The following is a 19,909-nucleotide window of genomic DNA, read 5'->3' as shown; positions in this document are numbered from 1 at the left end:
ATCTCTCTCTCTCTCTCTCTCTCTCTCTCTCTCTCTCTCTCTATATATATATATATATATATATATTATATATATATATATATAATATATATATATAATATATATATATATACATATACATATACACACACACACACACACACACACACATATATATATATATATATATATATATATATATATATATAAAATCATGTGAAAAAATGCTCCAAATCATTGTTTAGAGAATGCAAATTAAAAATGAGGTACCACCTCACACCTATCAGATTGGTCAAGATAACAAAAAGGGAAAATGATCATTGTTGGAAAAGTTATGGGAGGAGTAGGACATTAATACATTAATGATCCAACCATTCTGAAGAGCAATATGGAACTATGCCCAAAGAGCAATAAAACTGATAATACCCCTTGACCCAGCAATACCAATACTAGACCTATATCCAGAAGAAACCATAAAAATGGGAAAGTCCCACATCCCAAAATATTCATAGCAGCTCTTTTTGTAGTGGCAAAGAATTGGAAAATTGATGGAATTCAATTGGGGATTAGCTGAACAAGTTATGGTATATGAGGGTTATGGTGTACTATTAGTCTAAGAAGCCATGAATGGTCAGACTCCAGAGAAGCTTGGAACGAAATACAAGATCTGATGCAGAGTGAAGTGAGAAGAACCAAGAAAACATTATACACAATAACAACAACATTGTGAGTTAAGCAACATTGATGAATGCAGCTCTTCTCTGTAGTCCAGAGAACTAGGACAACCCTGGGAAACCTATTTTGGACAATGCTATCCACATCCAGAGGAAGAAAAACAAAACAAAGAAAAACCTACAGAATCTGAATGAGTAATATGTTTGGGCTTTTTTTAGGTTTTTGCTAGGCAAATGGGGTTAAGTGGCTTGCCCAAGGCCACACAGCTAGGTAATTATTAAGTGCCTGAGGCCACATTTGAACTCAGGTACTCCAGACTCCAGGGCCGGTGCTCTATCTACTATACCACCTAGCCACCCCAATATGTTCATTTTTTAAAAATTTTTCCTCTTATGTTTTTCTTTCCTAGCTATGCTATGGTTTTCTTTCTTTTCCCTTAGTCCTAATGACTAATCTGTAAATGTGTTAAACACAAATGTATATTTACAATGTTCACCAGACTGAGGGAAGATGGGTGGGAAGGGAGGATGGAAGGAAATTATATAATTTATAAATATGTATATGCATGTGGATGAATGTGAAAAATCTTTCATAACATGCAATTAGAAAAAAATTAAATATAAATTGGGAAAGAATTAAATGAAATTATATTATAAAAGGTAAATGAGAAGACCTCTAAGATTGCTAATACCTCTATTATCCTCCCCTGCTCCCACAGTTGTTGGATATAAAAATAAGAATATGCTAAGTTTAAAAGAAATAGATCCAGAGTCCAATAATCAATATTTAAGTGGATGTATTCAAATGTAATGCATCCATTTAAATATAAATATTTTAATACAGAGAAAAATAAATAATACATGTGAACAAGAAAGCAGCCTGGGGAAGACCAAAGTCTTCATTTCTTTTTACATACAAACTAATCTGAAGTGTCAGATCACCACAGAGGATTCAAGGAAAGAAGAAGCTAACAACCAAATGGCAAAGCATCTGAAATACACAAAGGTCAATGTGAGTAAATGAATTAGCTCACATTAAACATGTTTCTCAGATTCATAGAACTAATGATGCCAAGTATTTATTCACCAAGGGCCCATATGGGTGTGCTATCACACTCTCACCAAAAGTCTGTCTCTGTTTGTTTTTTCTTAACTTTATTTTTGAAATGTCCAGAGATAAGTATTTTTCTTTGCAGATGGGCAGGTTCCATCTTGTCCATCTGTACATGGCCATTTTCTATATAGAGATGGTAATAGATTCAAATAAAAGACAAGGGTCCAGTGGAGTTTAGATCAGACAGTAGCATCTCCCACTTGACTCATATATTTAATTCAAATCTAATTGATCTATCACTCAATACACATTTTTGTTAAGTGCCTATCATGTGCAGAACAAAATGGTAACATAGAGAACTTTCCTCCAAGGTAAGAAGTCCCACCTCTGACAATTATTGACTATGTGGATGCATGAAATTCAAACTTGGGATGTTGTAGAGTAGATGTTAATTTGTTTTGGCATAGGGAGTTTTCTGTCCATACCAATAAAATCCTAAATTCAGTCCCCAATAATGGAACATATGCTGTAGGAAGCTGATACTGCTGTGGACAAAGTACTGGACCTGAGATAGGAAAACCTGTCTTCAATTCCTACCTGTGTTACATTGGAGGTAATTCCCCATGACATCACCAGGCTTTGATGAATAACCTTGAGACAAGGATGGAATGAGGGAGGAAGGGCAGGAATGAGGTGGAGGAGTGACCGTAACACAATGAGACAGTTTCACAGATCATATATAATCAATCTTAATAAGAAATTATTCTCTCCAGTTGTATAGGTATTTCTAGCACTCAAAATCCAGACACAGTTTCAGCAGCAAGATTATGAGATTGTATGACCAGAAGAAAGTATGTTTGTTTCCTGATCTTTCCTCTTCTCTCTACAGCTATCTACATCTATCCCCTCCAAGTTTCTTTGTTTTTTTTAAGTAGCAAATGCACTTTATTGATTTACAGATTAAAGAAAGCAGCTGTGTAACCTGATGAGACTAGAGTAGACATGCCAACTCTCACTGCTGCACATTATTTACACCAGTTTGACTTTGACCACAGAATTAGGAAATCAAAGCATTATTCTAGTTTAGCTTCAAAAGTGCATATGATGTCTGAATCCAGTTTCTTTTATATTCCATATTTTGGTTTTAGTTCTTCCAATTTTGCAACATAAGCTATCACGGCATCTTCTTTGGATTTCCCTTTCAGAGAGCTCCAGGCATCCCACTTAGCTTTGCCTTTGAAGTCCATCATTCATACCTGGATGCTCTGTATTTCTATCTCTGACTGTGGCTTGTTTATAGTGGCTATAGATGAACAACATCTCCTCATCTTCTGGTTTGGATTTCAGGTTTTATTTTACTTCTTTGGAAGCTCATTCAAATTCAGCCCATCAGCAGTCAGATCCTCTTCCTCCAGTCCCTTCCTCCCTCCCACTGTCTTCTCACTGAACCCCAACTCCCAGCCTGGCTAGATGCCTAGTACCTGAGACCCCAAGATAGTTTTGACACCCCCAACAATTTACCAGAAAAATGAGAGACTTTTAGCACAACTCTCTCAGAAACTTCCTCAGAGTATTAGTGAGAATAGGGAATTGTATGGTTCAGAGATGAAAGCAGGCATACTCAGGACATGTCATTTGTTGAAGGTAGGGAAGGATTCTCTGGGACTATTGCACCTACAATAGTGAAAACAAGTAGTAGTTGACTGTAACAGCACTTATAAATGAATATTTAGGGAAGGTAGAAGAGTTATGCACTGGCAAAAAGAGTACCATGAAAGCAAATGGAGTGAGCTTGGTAGAAAGACCAGCTGAGGCTCAGAGGAGCAATATAGCCACTGTGTCTTGGGTATTTGGTTCTAGGCATTTCTTCTACTTGCATCATCAAATATTCTTCATGGATGGAGGAGGGAGTATTCCTTTAATACAGGGGTATTTGGGCCAGTCTGCACCAGAATTAGAGAATTAAGAAGATGAATATGGTGGTCAGTTCCAACCTGGAGTTGCCTACTAGAATTGTACTAGTTGAGATTACTTTTGACTTCTGGTCCAGAGAGAAGGGTGCCTAGTAATAGCCTTTGAGCATCTGTAACAGAGATGAGATTTAAAGAAGTGTTCTGTTTCCGACTGACAGAGCTCTATTGTGGATTTCTTTTAATGAAATCATTTCCTTCCCATTAGCAATTCCAAAAGACTTTTCACAGCAGCTCCTACACTGGATGGTGACAGGTCAAGGCTCAGTCTTCTCTACTGCTTCCACACATGCTGGGTTGTTAGCTCAGGGATGACTTTCATAGCTTATGTTAATTCTTAGGCACGGAAAAATAACCAAGAATATTTTTTAATCAGTATGGAAAACTTGAAGCTTTCTTTTCCTTTTTTTGCTGCTGAGCTTAGGAAGGAAGGAAAAAAGTATTTATAAAGAGTCAACTGTGCAACAAACCCTAAACACTTAATAAATAAAATCTCATTTACCTGGAGTGCCTCATAGAAAGCTCACACCCAGAACAAAATGCAAGCAAATATATAAGATGACTTTGGAGTAATAGCATTGTATACTGATTGGCAGTTTTCTGGCCTAGACTCTGTTTTATCTAAAAAAAAAAAGGTTAATGTTTAGATAACACAACTTGCTTAACAAATTATCTACCTCACTTGATCCTCACAACAACCCTTTAAAAATAGATGTTTATTATCCAGTTTTATAGAAGGGGAAACTGAGGCTGAGAAAGGCTGAATGATTTGGCCACAGTCACATTGCTAGCAAGTTCGAAATAGAATTTGAATTCCTTATTCAGATTTCAGCACTCTATACACTGTGTCCCCAAGCTGTCAAGTATCAGACCGGTTGCTTTTGTTGTTGTTGCTGTCATAGATGCTGCTGCTCTTTCAATTTTGGGAAGCCCACTTCAGAGCACTTATTCAATGGCAGGAGCCATGTTGAGACAGATCTAGGTATAGCGAAGCAGCTGGGAATGCAAATAGATCAAAACTGAATTGTAGAAGGGGGTCTTAGGAATTCTGATCTCATTCTTTTTTTTTTAGGTTTTTGCAAGGCAAATGGGGCTAAGTGGCTTGCCCAAAGCCACACAGCTAGGTAATTATTAAGTGTCTGAGACCTGACTTGAACCCAGGTACTCCTGACTCCAGGGCTGGTGCTTTATCCATTGCGCCACCTAGGCGCCCCTCTGATCTCATTCTTTCCAGTGATTCAGTCAATAAGAGACAAGAAAAATGATGAACAATTGGGATGAATCTGTCCATAAAAAAGCAAGAGATTGTTTTTGTACTATTTAAAAGATTGACTTTAAGTTTCTGCTATCTTACAAAAATTCATGAGTTCTAATACTTCATACAAAGCTTAATTTCTCCTTGATACCTACCATGAGGTATTAAGTACTCAGAGTGAGAAGTAGAAGACTGAGATTTAAATTCTTGCTCTACTACTGACTGAGTGATATTTAATAAATCGCATCCTCTTCAGACTTCAGATTACTTCTTATAAAATAAGGTGATAAGATTAGCTAGTATTTCAGGTTCTTTCCAAAATGGATTTCATTCTAATACTTATAAATTGTGAATTTCTCAGACTTTTTTGGCTTAAAGTGAATTCTATCATCATAAAATAAAGTACAATCCAAAAAGATCTAAATTAGGAATTCACATTATTCAAACTCAATCCTGTAGTTTCTTTTCTGAAAAGGAAATGCATGCTATTTAATTATCTTAATTGCCTTGTGATTAGAATCAGCAGGAAATTTTCTCTCAAATTTCTGGTCCCTGGCATTTTCTCAGTAGCTGAGTTATAGAAATACAGTACTATTATAACCTGCAGCTTTATTACTTTAATTTCCAAAGAATGACAGTCAGTTCTATTTTTTTTTGTCTCTTTCCAAATGCGCTTAGATGGAATTGTAATATATCAACAACAGGAAACTTTCAAAGTATATGCACTTTGAAAAACTAAAGATTTGGGGATTAAGAAATACAAATTTAAAAAACAGTAAATTCCTCCATTTCCTTCTTGTAAAGAAGCACATAGCATGGTTGAAGGAGAACTGGTCTCTGAAGCAGGAAGATCTAGGTCTTACCTTTGATACTCACTGTCTATGTGACACTGGACAACAATGCCCTAGTCCAGAGATGTCAGTTGGGGCAATTAAAGCTAGGTTTACAAATATATGTACATTATTTTATACATTTTAAAGTACCATACAAATATAAGATGCTGTTATTTGCTTAAAACCTATGATAGTCATGAGTCACATAGGTATGATAATCCATAGATAAGCATCCCTGAAGGCCACATATTGACTTAATTTTCAAATGAAATAGTATCTGTTTTTGTATATTTTTATTTATTTTGTTAAATACTTCCCAGTTACATTTTAATCTGATTCACTCACACTTTGAGTGTTTGGACTGCAGTCAGTCAAAATGTATGATACCTGTCCTCTAAGCAGAGAAACTGTTAACCTGCCTTGGTATTCGGAGTTTCCTCATCCTCATACACTGCTCATATTCAGCCACCAAGCTAGAGGACAGCTAGAACATAGGAACAATATTAGTAGAGCAGCTCAATAATTCACAGGATTTCCTGATAACTCATTTCTAACACTAACTATTAAGAGTATATTTCTAGGGGCAGCTAGGTGGCATAGTGAATAAAGCACCAGCCCTGGAGTCAGGAGTACCTGGGTTCAAATCCGGTTTCAGACACTTAATAATTACCTAGCTGTGTGGCCTTGGGCAAGCCACTTAACCCCGTTTGCCTTGCAAAAACCTAAACAAAAAAAGAGTATATTTCTATTAATGTATGAGAAAAATATAAGAACTCCCCCTTGATTGGCTCAAAGCATCATAGATTTAGAGCTGGAAGAGATTTTCAAAGTCATTGAGTTCAACACCTCATTTTATGGATGAAGGAATTGAGGCACAGAAAAGTAAGCATCTTGGCCAAGAGTGTAATGATAGTATATGATTGAAAGGTGAGATTTAAATCCAGATCATTCTGACTTAAAAAGTTTAAATAGTGCCCTATCTACTATCTTAAAATAACTATCTACTTAAAAAGGAAATGTTAATTATCTTCATAAAGAACAGGTAATCCCAGCATAGCCTTATTTCTTTTTTTTGTTTGTTTTGGTTATGGTTACTAAACTTCTATTTACTATCTAAAAGACTGGCCTGAGAACCTAGGGTGAGAATTTATAAGGAAATGATCCACTAGCAGAGTGGGGTTGGTACATTTGCAATTAGAACACCACACATAGCACACCTGACATTCCTATAGGGGGCATATGGAAAGGCTGCATGAAAGGACATATCTTATTTGAAGAAACGGATTTGATAAAAGGGATAGTGTTGCATCATTATCAAGAAGATAAGTTTACTATTAAGAATACCTACAAAGTGGGAGAAGAAAGCATTAGGAAGAGCATTTGGGTGAGGATCAATAGAAAATACTACAGACAACTCAACCAGAAGGAGAAACTGGATGTGAGTTCCAAAAACAGAGCCCCAAACTGGCATGGCAAGAGTGAAGAGATGCTCAGACAATCTGGCTACTTGCTTCCAAAAGCAGAACAAAAAATATATTTTTGACTTGCCTAAATCCAAATTTCATTTTTTAAAGAAGGTAAAGAAAGTGCTGAGTAAAGTGCTATCTTTAAGGAAGACTTCTGATGGAAAAACTTGAGAGAAAGTGATCATTTGAGAGTTCATGACAGATAGGTAGGAGAAAACCAGAGGTAGTTTGATGTAAAACCCAAATTTAAGAAGAGATGACAAAAGTTTGAGAGAAAGGGAGGATCCAATGTCTCAAAATTCTTCATTAGTCAACCATAGAGAAAGTGAATTCTCTCAAGAATAAAATTCTGATGACACAAATTATTCTAATGAGATAGAAAAGAGAGAAAACTGTAAAAGGAACTCAACTCCTCAGAGAAACTCATTAAGTACCTTACACCTTTTGCCACTAATTCTATTCACACTAAGTTCTAATCTTTTAGTTTCTCCCAAAACAGTTTTTATTCATACAGAGATACCAGAGGCTTAGAATTATGTTACTGGGAAGCACAAATTCAACAATCATCATAATTGGGCTTATTCTTTGGGGATCAGTAGTTACACCTAAAATCAGTTAACTTCTCTAGAGTGTTTCATAGAAGAGGTATATTTAGTTCTGTCTGGCCTAAACTCCCCTAGGTACTTACATTTTAAGACCAATTCATTCATGACAAAGAATTAGCTCAGAAGATCTACACTTAAGAGATCCTTTTGCCCTCTTCTTTGCTCCTTCATATTCAAAGGATTTTAGATTTGGATTTGGAAGATGTCTTAGAGGTCATCTACACCAACCTTAAAATTTTACAGATTAGGAAATAAGTCCAAAGTAGTACTTATATGCCATTACTTATATATAGTAATGGCAGACCTGGGATTTGAACCATTCCTCTTGACTTCAGGTCTAACATTTGATCCACTATACCAAACTGCTCCTCTTCTGTGACCCAGTTTCTCTCATCTTGTATTCTCCCTGTCTACTCTTCACATACTCTGTCATAAATTCAGAGGGACCACATCTCAAGCTACCACCTCAATATACCATCAACAACATCAAGAGAATGTCTTTTTTTAATGGTTTTTTTGCAAGGCAATGAGGTTAAGTGGCCAAGGCCACACAGCTAGGTAATTATTAAGTGTCTGAGGTCATATTTGAACTCAGGTCCCACAGACTCCAAGGCCGGCGCTCTATCCACTGTACCACCCAGCCACCCCAAGAGAATGTCTTGATGCTTGTTCAAAGACTAGGGATAATTAATGATTGGTGACAGCTGCAAGAATACTGAGTTTTTCTAGCACATTGTCTGCCTATCCCCAGGGATCTCAATCTTAAGAAGTCATCATCCAGAGAGCCCAAATATGTCAAGCAACAGTCACAGTAAGGAACTCACTTCAGTAGTATGCCTGAGACTTTGTGGGATGTGACTTATTTGGTTTTAATTTGTTACAGACATACAACTAATGGAAGCAAAGCCAGGTGATTCAGAACAAATACAAAATAATGGCCTGGGCACATATTATGGATATTCTGGTTGAATATCAATCCTACTCCTCACTTTAATTCTGTAGATGGATAGATAAATCATTTTTAAGTGCTTACTAGGTGTCAAGCACATGGTGTCAAGCATCATGCTAAGCACAAGAGATATACATACAAGGAAAGGAGATAGTACCTGCCCTAAGGAACTTACATTCTAAGAAGGGAAGACAAAAAGTAAAGGGAAGCTAAATAAAGGTCCAAGAATGGATGGAGAGGAAATGGAGAATGATAGCCAGAATGAAGGTGCTGATGGGTATGGACATGACAAGGAAGTGTGTGGTGCAGTTCTTGATGATCCATGAGCCAGTCTCTAACACCCATCCTAAGATGTCATCTATTTCAAGACCCTTATTTTACAGATGAGAAAAGTGATGTCGAGAGAGGTTAACTGACTTGATCAAAAATGCATAGAGCAGTGAAAAGATAGTATTTGAAGTTCTACAATTCTGGAGTTCTTGACACTGAACCATGCTCCTAGAACTCAAGCCCAGCTCTTCAGCTTTCAGACCCTGTGTTCTAATAGACATGTACTTTTTGACTATCATTCAAAAATAAAATACAACTACTTCATTTTGCATGTTCACATATATAAAAACCTTCTTTTAATGGTCAATGGAATAAAAAGAAACATGCATTTTTCATGAATGCTAACCCATTTGAATTTGGATTCTATTACATATTAGCTTGTGACCATGGAAAAAAATCATTTAATATCTCAGTGTTCCCCAGACAACTCTCAAAGACAAGTTACAAGTTGCTTATCTGCATTCTTGTTTGGAATTCTCTTACCAAAGAAATCACAGGTCCAGCTACTCTCAAAAACAAACAAATCATGGGGCAACTACATGGCATAGTGGAGAGAGCACCAGACCTGGACTCAGGAGGACCTGAATTCAAATCCAGTTTCACACACTTGATACCTGCTAGCTGTGTGACCTTGGGCAAGTCCCTAGCAAGTCCCACTGCCTAGCAAAAACCACCCCCCCAAAAAAATTCAGAGCTTTATTTCCCTCTCCCCCAATTAACCCTCAGGCTCAATAAGCAAAGGACTCCTTTTTTTAATAATATTTTTTCAACAGACATGAGATTCCAAAGATAAAAGATTTATTTACATATAGTAAAGTTCTTCCAATAGACTTCTAGATAAAAGAAAAGGTTAAATTCTTGTGACTCCAGTGTTGAATATTTTATTGTGTGCTAATTCCTTGAAAGTCTGTAATCTATAACATTTTCTAGACCAGTTGTGTCCAACAAGTGACCAGCCAGCAGTATGTTCATTCAAATGACTCCTAGCTCATAACTAGAAAATGAAGGACCAAGTGAACACATATTTCAACAGACCATCTTAATCCTTAACTAACATAGCTAACATTTTATAGTCTCACAGACCACTGGGGGTTTTTCTTATTTTTACAAAAGATATGCATATAGGAATTAGGATTTTTATTTTAAAATGTTATATGACATAATTTCCACACACAACTTTATTGTAGGCAGCATTAATTGCTACTCTGTCACAGAACTATGAGAATAGATTTCAATATTTTAGAAAACACCAACTGCATTCCAGTTATTTGCTACACCGTTCTCAGTTGACATCATCACATTGCCAGCAAACTTGCAAATAAAATGGATCGAGTTGTAATCAGATATGCAACTTAATGGAAAATTTATTCTAGTGTCTTTATTGGACTTTTACAAGTTGTACCTGCTTAAAGAAAAATATTCAACATTTCATAAACATGCCCTGTTCATGACATCTTTTTTTAGGAAGTAAGTATATTTAGTGAGCAATTTTTTTACCACATGAAGCCTACAAAAGGTAAAAATAAAAGAAAAATTTCAGATGAGCATCTTGAAAATTTCAGATGAGCATCACATCACTATAACCTCTATCAAACCAGATAGAGAAGACTAGTACCAAAAATAGCAGGATCATTGTTCACATTAAAAATAGCAATCCTTTTATTTTTGTTTAAGAAGTAAATGTTTTATTATTATGCTCCTTTTTATTATTCTATATAATATTTTATTATTCTTTATTACTTTAAATTATTATCCTCATTGGTAATATGGGTTACATTGTAGTCATAAATATTAAATTCTATATGCAGTCATTGACCAGTTTTTGTTGGGTGTTGCAGCCCAGAAGAGCTAAAAGGTTCTTATGCTCTATTCTCTATATGGAATAAAAGGGATTTATTATCCTACTATTTAAATTATTGGCTCACAGCAATAAGTAAAATTCATTTGGGGTGATGTATGTCATAGCTTCATTGCATAGCACAACCAGCCACAAAACCGTGAAGAGAGTCTAACTATCACAGAATTCTTTGTAGATGATATGAGTGAAAAAAGAAAAGGAATACCTTTGCTGGTTGAAGCATAGGAGAACATATTTAAGGAGAAATGTTTAAGCTAGATTATTTCTGAAAATGCCAAGGATTCCAAGTAGATTAGCCTACTCAGAGATATCTAATTTCCTCTGACTAACTTGCAATGCTCCCTCAGACCAAAGTCCTCTTCCATCCAATCTTATTTTCTTCATTCTACTCAAGCCACCTTATTTCTTTTTTTTTAGATTTTTCAAGACAATGAGGTTAAGTGACTTGCCCAAGGCCACACGGCTAGGTAATTATTAAGTGTCTGAGGTCATATTTGAACTCAGGTACTCCTGACTCCAAGGCCAGTACTCTATCCACTGCACCACCTAGCCACCCTTTAGCCACCTTATTTCTTAAAACAACTTCTAGCTGTAAAGTGTTTTACAGTTCATAAAATACTTTCATGTTATAAGAAACCATAAATGGTCGGACTCTAGAGAAACATAGAATGAGTTACAGGATCTGATGCTGAGCACAGGGGAGCAGACCAAGATAACATTGTACACATTAACAACAACATTGTGAGATGATCAACCCTGATGTAAACACCTCCTCTTGGCAGTTCAGAGAGCTAGGACAATTGTATTAGACTGGTTATCCCCATCCAGAGGAAGAAAAAAAACAAAACAAAATGCCAACCTTTCAGAGTCTGTTGAACACTTGATAAAAAATTATCTCTTATGCATCTCTTTCCCTTAATCCTAATTCCTCATACCAAAAATGACCAATCTGTAAACATGTGTATCAAAAATATGGATATACAATGCTAACCTGACTGTACACTGCTGAGGGGAGGGGGGTGGGAAGGGAAGGTGGTAAGAAATTTTCTAACTAAATTTTCCAAGTAAAAATATGCATGTGCATATGGATTAAAAAAAAATTTTAAATACTTTCATGAATGCTAACTCATTTGAGTTCTACAACAACCCTATATGACAGGACAAGATAAGTGTTAGCATAATCTGCAAAAATTGGAGAAACAAAGTTCCAAAATGTTTTGGAGTCTATGATCCTCATTTACATATATGGAATTTAAAACTCAGAGGTAAAATAATTGAGAATCATATCCATTTATATCTGAAAGAGATATAAGTAGAATATAAGTAATACAGAAATTATAAGTAATCCAAGTCCCCTCATTAATAATGTGACTTCATACTGATTTTCTCTTCTGTTTCCTCTCACAATTAACTCTTATTATATATTTCTTATTCTACAGATTGTCTAAACCATCCATTTTCATGCTTTATTATATTTGCCCTGATGCTTTGGTATCAGCTGTACTCCATGCCAAAAAATGCTCTCCCTCCTCATTTCTACCTCTTGGAGTCCCTAGTTTCCTTCAATGCTCAGTACAAATTTTACCTTCTATAGGAGGCCTTTCCTTGTCTCCTCAGCTACAAGTGCTGCTTTCCTCTGTAACTATTTTTGGTATCTTGTATATATCTATACAAATGTGCATATTGCCTCCCCCATTGGCATGGTAGTTTCAAGAAGCCAACAACAATTTCACCTTTGTCTTTGTTCCCCAGATCTTAGGAGAGTATCTGGCACATAATGGAATCTTAGTAAATATTTGTTGGTTGGTTGTTGACCGCAAAACTTGCTAAAACCATAAGTTACAAAGAATGTCCTAATATGCATTGGTAAAGGATTTCTTCACCAAGAGCTCCTTCCCAATGAAATCAGAGCTCTGGCAAATAAATGAGAGAGAGAGAGAGAGAGAGAGAGAGAGAGAGAGAGAGAGAGAGAGAGGAGAGACATATCCTTGTCTGTTTGTCTGTCTACTCATAACCATTACATCGCCTTAGTTCAGGCCATCATCCCTTCCCACTTGAATTGTAATATCCTCTTCACTACTCTCCCTATTTCTGTTCATTTCCCTCTCTCTAATCTATCTTCCATATAGTTACATATAAAAATTCCTAAAATGCAAATATAATCCTGTTACTTCATTATTCAAAAAACATCAGTGCTCCTTATTCCTTCTAGGACAAAAATACAAATTTTTCAATATGAATTTCAAAACTCTTCCTCATTGAACTCCAGTCTTATTTATTATTTATTTCACATCCCTTCCACCACCCACAAGTTCACATTCCAGTCAGTCTGGTCTACTTGAAACACCCTGACTCAGCATTCTATCTCCTTCCTCTCAGGTCTTTGTCCAGGTTATCCTCTAAGATTTGAATTCATACTGTCTTCTGGATCTTAAAAGTATGTGATCTTAAATTTCACAATGACCTCATGTTCTTTAAAAAATAGGCTTAAGAAAGTTTTTAAAATTAAAAACAACTCCTTCCCTTTTGTTTGGAAAATACTTTTTGGATTAGTATCTCCCATAAAAAAAAGAAAAAATATAAGAAAAATGTCTTTCATTCCTACCTAACCATTCCTTGGCAAAAACAATTCAGACCTTGTTTTAAGACCCAGATCAAGTGTCACCAGCTATTAAAAGCATTTCTTGATACCTCTAATTCTTGGTGTTTTCTCCTTCCTCAAATTATCTTATATTTATACCTATCCTCTAGTAGACTGTAAATTCCTTGAGGGTAGGGACAATTTTTAATTTGGTTTTATATCTCTGATAACTAGCACATGGTATTGCTCAAAAAAATGCTGAATTAAAAATGTAATGTTTAAATCTATGAGCAAGCATTGATTCAGGCTTCAACAGCATTAAAACCAAAATAAACTTTTTTTTTTTTTACAATCTGCCAAGAAGTGTCAAAGAAAGCATTCCTGGTACATAAAAAAGAAGAGGTAACTACTAATGAGAAGAGTATAGCTAGAAGTCAAGTACAAAAGGAAGGCTAAAAAAGAAAGAGGGGAAAGTAAAGGAGATTTTTAAGAATACAAATGTTCTCCATCTACCACCATACAAAGAAAGATTTGATCCTGCATGATTCGTCCAGAGATAAAAGTAAAAGCTTTTATATTTTCAGTTTTTCTTCTAAAAAATGAAACATTAGCTTGAGGATTAAGGCGAAATTTCTGTGATTGAAAAATAAAATCTATTTGGTAGGAAATAGCAACTTATGCTCAAAGAAGACTGTTACTTATGTTAAAGAAAAATGTATTCTGGCCTCTTAAGAAACTTTAAATGCACAGAGGTTGTTAGAAAGAGCCAGTTTAGCAGCACTGAAACTTTTATTTAACTCTTACTGTACTTCATCCCAAGGAATTTTTTTTCCTTTAGTCTTCTTTAATCAATAAACATTCATTAATTGCCAAGTATGAGCCAGGGACAGTGATAGGGATTTTGTTGTTTGTCCTTCATTCTCAAAAAGGATCATGACACCAGGGAGGTGATGCCATGACATGCAAGTAAATTGGATTTAAATGAGGGAATGTTATTCAAGGTCATCAGCATCACTTTCTCCTCTGAAACCATTTGGGTCCAGTGGCCAGAAATGGATCAGGATGACCAGAGATAGCCTTGGATGCAGTAGGAGACCTTTTTAAGCTAAGGTCTTAAAATGTCCATTCCTTGATTAAGGCAGATAAGAAAGAAATGAAGCAAAGAATAATCACTTTTATGCAGTCCAAAAAAAAATTTTTTAATCAATCTAGGAGAGGAAGGCCATCAGAATTCTGGTCAAAACTAAACAATTGCTATTTACATTCTCTCAGAGCCAATCACTTGCCCAAAAATGACCAGTAGGGTTGGCCTGTGACTTATTTTTGAATAGTCAACTAGAATCAGTTATTTGGGGCCAAGGGCAGGGTTAGGAATAGAAACAAAGCCAAAAAACAGTCCCTGCACCTCAAGGAGCTTATAATCAAATAAGGCAAACAAGATATATACACAAAGCAAATTACATGTAAGATAAAGAGGAGTAATTAAAGAGAAAAGGCATTACAATAAGTGGAATTGGGACATGCTTCCAGTAAAAAATAATGCTGAAATGCAAAGATTTTAGTTGGGACTTAAAGTTAGCCAGGGAGTTCAATAGGTGAGACATAGCAGAAAGAAATGAGAATGAGGAACAATCAGAGAAAATGTCAGGAGCTAAGATAGAGACAGTATCCTGAGAACTAGAGTGTTCCACTTACAGAACTAGATCAAAGAGTACAGAGTGGAAAGTAAGTTATAAAAAGATTATAAAGATGATGGGATGGGGAGGGCAGAGGGAGGGGTTGATTGGTTATGAAGAACTTTGAATGCCAGGGTATTCAGGATTTGATCCTGGAGGCAATAGGGAGTCACTGAAGTTTATTAAGTAGGAAAGGGGTGACATGATCAAACCTATCTTTAGGAAAATCACTATAGGGGCAGAATGGAAAGATGGATTGGAGTAGGTAGAGATTTGATGTGGCCATCCTCACCAGCAGGATATAGTAATAGTCTATGCTTGAGGTGATGAGAACCTGTAACAGAGTAGTAGCCATGTCAGAGATGAGGAGGGATCAGATTCAAAAGATTTTGTCAGGATAAAATTGATAGGCCTTGGCAACAGATTAGAAATAGGGGATAATAGAAAGTGAGGAAAATAGAAATTCTATGTTATAAATCTGAAGGATTGTGAAGATGGTGCTGCCCTCTTCCCAGCAACAGGGAAGCTAGGAAGATAGGAAGGAGTTGGGGTAGTTTAAGAAAAAATACAATGAGTTCTACTTTGGACATTTTGAGTTTAAGATGTCTACTGGTCATCTGGTTAAAAGATGTCTGAAAGGCAGCTGGAGAGGTAAGAGTAATTGAGGAAATCTAACTAGGATTGGGACTCATCAGCATAGACACAGTAGCTAAATTCTTGGGAACTGATGAAATCAGCAAGTGAAATATTATGGAGGTAGAAGAAAAAAGAGCCTAGGACAAAACTCTAAGGGAAACCCTATATTTAGTGGGCATGATCTGGAAGAGTATACAGCCAAGGAGACTGAGAAGGATTTTTCAGATAGGTAGAGAACCAAAATACTAGGTTTTTGTCCTAAAAACCTAAAGAGAATATAAGAGTGTAATCAACAGTTGTAAATACTGCAGAGAGGTCAATAAGAATGAGAACTGAGAAAAAGCCATTGCATTTGACAACTAAGATTATTGCCAATTTTGGAGAAAATAGTTTTGGTGAACGGGGTTAATAGGTGAGGGAAAAGAGAGAAAGTGGGGGGGGTTTTGGCAAGATGGGGGAGACTAGAGTACATTTATAGGCAGTATGGAAGGTCCTAGTAGACCAGAAAAGAAAGAAAATAAATGATAAGAGAGGCAATGGCAGGAGTCAATCTGTTGGAGGAGACAGGATGGAATGGGATCACTCAAACAAGTAAAGGGGATAGCTTCGTAAAGGAGAAGCTTCATATTTCATCATGTGAGACAAGGGTGAAGGAAGAGAGAGGCAAAGGGCATCTGAAAGAAAGATGAGGAAGAGGAAAGAAGAGGGAATTCATGTGTGACCTGTAGAGCTAGATAATACCTGTCAATATGGAGCAAGGTTCTCAGCTGAGAAAGTGAGGGTGGAAGGAGCCAAGGAAGAGTCAAGAAAGGATAAGTTTCAAAAAAGTCACTGTGAAGAGTGGGATAATGAGTTGACATAAAGGAGGTATGGTAGGATTTCCTAGTACCAATGAGGGCCCAGTTGAAGTTGAATAACATAAATTTGTAGTGGACACAGTCAGATCAGTTGTATAATTTTCTCCATCTAAAGTTAGCAGAATGTGGGTAGGACTGAAGGCAGTGAATGATGGGAGTGATCCGAGACAGGCTTGACTGGGCATAACTGGCAATATGACAGGAGTACTGTGGAGGGTTGAATCATTCTCATCCCATTTTCTCTCTCTCTCTCTCTCTCTCTCTCTCTCTCTCTCTCTCTCTCTCTCTCTCCCCCCTCCCTTTCCCTCCCCCTCCCCTTCCCTCCCTCTCTTTCCCTCCCTTCCCCCCTTTTTTCACCTTCCACTTCTTTATCCTATTTCTTTGAATTTTTTATGTCCCTTTCCCCTCTTTTCTCTTCCTCAGTTCTGTTGACAGGTATTATCTAGTTCTACAGAGTTTGATGATTTATGATCTATACCATACAGCCCATCTTTCTCCCCCCCCATAAAAGCAAGAAGGAATAATTCTTATACTATACTATCTTGCATCTGGGAACAGAGCTAGACCTTCTCAGAGAGTAACTGAACATCTATCTTGTGTTCTGGTGAGTAATCTCTAATTTTTGCCCTTTTTCTGGAAAGTAGAGATGGAAAAAGAAGAGCAAAAAAGGTTGAAACAGTGATGTATCACTTCTGGAAAGATATCTAATGAGGTAGCATTCTGGGAAGCTACCTGGCCTGCTTTGTGAAGGGAGCTCATTCCTACTTAGATTTCCTGTAATAAAATGCTCCCAAGTCTTTTATTATTACACTGCATAACCATGGTATTCCATTGCCTCTGATTCCTTATTTTACAAACCAGTTGAATAAAACAGAGTATCCAAGATTATGTATTAAAGTAGTAGCAGTAAAGACTGGCAAATTGCCTTCTGTGGGGGGGGGGGGGTCAGATTAGGGGAGAAATTATAAAACTCAAAATAAAATCTTTTTAATACATAAACAAAGTAGTGGCAAAGTAGAATGTGTTTAATAGAAAAACAAACCAAAAAAATCAACCCATAAGTGTTAAGATATGGGAAGGAAACCTGGCACAGACAAAGGGATGACAATGGACTATGGAAAACCTGAGTTCATTTGCTACCTCTGACACCCACTGGTTGTGTTACCTGGATAGTATCTCTAGATAGATCTCAAATACTGAGTTCCAAGCACACTTTTATTCTATATGGGTGAATAAAGTTTCCATATGAGGAGGAATTTCCAGCACTAATAAAATCATAAGTTTAGACAATGAGATAATAAAAACAACAATGAGAGAAGGGTATCTATAGAAAGGGACTTTCTAAATTTAGGACCAAGAGAATTGGGGAGGAAGAGTGAATGGGTGGAAGAGAAATTGGTAAGGTGACAGTGAATACTTTACCTAATGAAATAAATTAAAAGTGATTAGAACCATGGAATATTAGATCTGAAAGTGATCTTAGATGTCTAATCTAACTTCCCCATTCTAAAGATGAGATTATCAAAGTCAAGAGATGTGAAGCATTTTCCCTTCCCAAATAAGTAGCAGAATTCAATGGGCAGTTCAGATCTCTGGCCTTTACATCCCTACATCCCAATTACATCACCATCTTTGTGTGATAATACTGTTTGGGGATGTGGTGTGAGATCACCTGAACAAACATCCCCTGACTTGATTCACAAAGGGGGCATTAAATAGTGGCCTATCTGTGAAAGAGAGGAAGGCTCCACCTCCCTCTGGAAATCCAACCCTATGCTGTGCCTTCCACACTGTGTCCATGGAAACATCCCCACCCACCAGGCAGTAGAAACAACAACCCTATGTAACTGATAAACAGATTACAAAGAAATCTATTAATCCAATATCACATAAATTGGAGGAAAAAACAAGAAAACAATAAAAAAAAAACCATCCCCAAGACATCTGAAAATGAATCCTAGGCTAGTTCTATTCCTAGTCTATGAGTTATCTATCCAAATGACTAATCTTTTATTTTTCCTTTCAAAAATCATTTTGTTCATTTTACTTATGGGGAAAAGGCAATGAGTTTGAACATTCCATAAATGTCAGATTATTTTGATGTATTGTTTAGTTGTGCTGGATTTTTTTCTTTACTTATCCATTTTTCTTTTTGGCAGACTTACAAGGGAAAATTCAGATTATATAAAAACTAAAAAAAATCAATACAAGCTCTGTTTTGAAAAAATCATCTCACTGACATGCACAATGAATAGGAAATAACTATATAAATTGTGGCACAAGAATGTAATATACCACAAGAAATGATTATATTGTATACATGATTACTATAATAATATAAATGGGAAAAAACAATCAAAACAAAAAAACAACAAAACTGAAAGCTTTGTAGTTAAAATAACCAAACTTGTTCTCCAAAAAAAGAAAAATGTATCTTGATACCACCTTTGCTAAAATGTGGACGTTGCCTATACTGATAAGACCTGATCGATGAGGTTAGTTTTGCTGAACTGCAATTTTTCCCATTTTCCCCCCCTCTCTTATTTTTATTCTTTGTTAGAAGGAATGACTCTGAGAAGGGAAGAAGGAAGGAATATACTCAGAAAAAAACATGATGTACAAACAATAGATAGCAAAATTTTTTAAATATTTTAACATCAAATCACTGCCCACAAAGGCAACAGAAACCATAGTCAACATGCTGGGAGTAGAGGGTAAGAGAAAAGAATAGAAATGAGAACTCATTTACAGAATCTTCTCCCAAAATAAAGACCTTTTACCTCCACTGGGAAGGCAGGTTTTCCAAAAGAGAAATCCCTCCTCCCAAGAAAAAGAATAGCAGCAACCTGTTTCCAGCAGCAAAGCAGTTGGTTTCCTTGGATTTCAAAAACAAAGCCGCAGTCTCCCACTGCAGTATCCAATTTAATGGAATACTTTTATTCTGCAGTGTGGAAGAAACCTCATTATAAGAGCCGGGCATGTAGACAGAATCCATTTCCAGTAGAAGGGGTTAGTGATTCACCTTGCATTAGCAGAAAGATGGCAACAGAAGGTAAGCAGCAGATTTGCAATCACCAAGGAGCTTCTTGCCTTGAAATTAAAAACAGCATGGGGACACAGCTACAACATCTCCCAGGCTGGTCTTACCAAGGAGCCAGCAACTGCTAGACAGAAGGAGTAAGACAT

The 19,909-nt window shown here is 36.4% G+C and overlaps 1 protein-coding gene and 1 pseudogene across 7 annotated transcripts in view; both read right to left on the bottom strand.

The window, feature by feature from the left end:
• Positions 1 to 19,909, bottom strand: part of KIF5C (kinesin family member 5C) — a 228,390-nt gene that overhangs the window by 190,585 nt on the left and 17,896 nt on the right. The gene's annotated exons all lie outside the window — the stretch shown is intronic.
• Positions 216 to 16,966, bottom strand: LOC141507467 (acyl-CoA-binding protein pseudogene; annotated as a pseudogene).

The sequence above is a fragment of the Macrotis lagotis genome, chromosome 1, assembly GCF_037893015.1.
Source record: "Macrotis lagotis isolate mMagLag1 chromosome 1, bilby.v1.9.chrom.fasta, whole genome shotgun sequence".
NCBI classification, from domain to species: Eukaryota; Metazoa; Chordata; class Mammalia; order Peramelemorphia; family Peramelidae; genus Macrotis; species Macrotis lagotis.
Note: the sequence above shows the minus strand (reverse complement) of the source record. Positions and strands in the feature narration are given on the sequence as shown.